Source organism: Arachis duranensis, chromosome 5, assembly GCF_000817695.3.
Source record: "Arachis duranensis cultivar V14167 chromosome 5, aradu.V14167.gnm2.J7QH, whole genome shotgun sequence".
In the NCBI taxonomy this organism is placed as follows: Eukaryota; Viridiplantae; Streptophyta; class Magnoliopsida; order Fabales; family Fabaceae; genus Arachis; species Arachis duranensis.
Window position 1 is genome coordinate 26,351,883 of NC_029776.3, and position 505 is coordinate 26,352,387.

Here is a 505-nt window from a genome sequence, read left to right on the forward strand (position 1 = left end):
GAGAGGAGCAACAAAGGCAAGGAAGAGACATTGAGGAGCTCAAGCACTCCATAGGATCTTCAAGAGGAAGAACAAGCCGCCATCACTAAGGTGGACCCGTTCTTTAATCTCCTTGTTCTTTATTTTCTATTTTTCGTATCTTTATGCTTATGTTTATCCATGTTTGTGTCTTATTACATGATCATTAGTATCTTAGTGTCTATGCCTTAAAGCTATGAATGTCCTATGAATCCATCACCTCTCTTAAATGAAAAATGCTTTAATCACAAAAGAACAAGAAGTACAGGATTTCAAATTTATCCTTGAAACTAGTTGAATTAGTTTGATGTGGTGACAATAATTTTCGTTTTCCGAATGAATGCTTGAACAGTGCATATGTCTCTTGAATTTGTTGTTTTGAGAATGTTAAAATTGTTGGCTCTTGAAAGAATGAAGGAAAAAGAGAACTGTTATTGAGGATCCAAAAAATCATCTAATTGATTCTTGAAGCAAGAAAAAGCAGTGA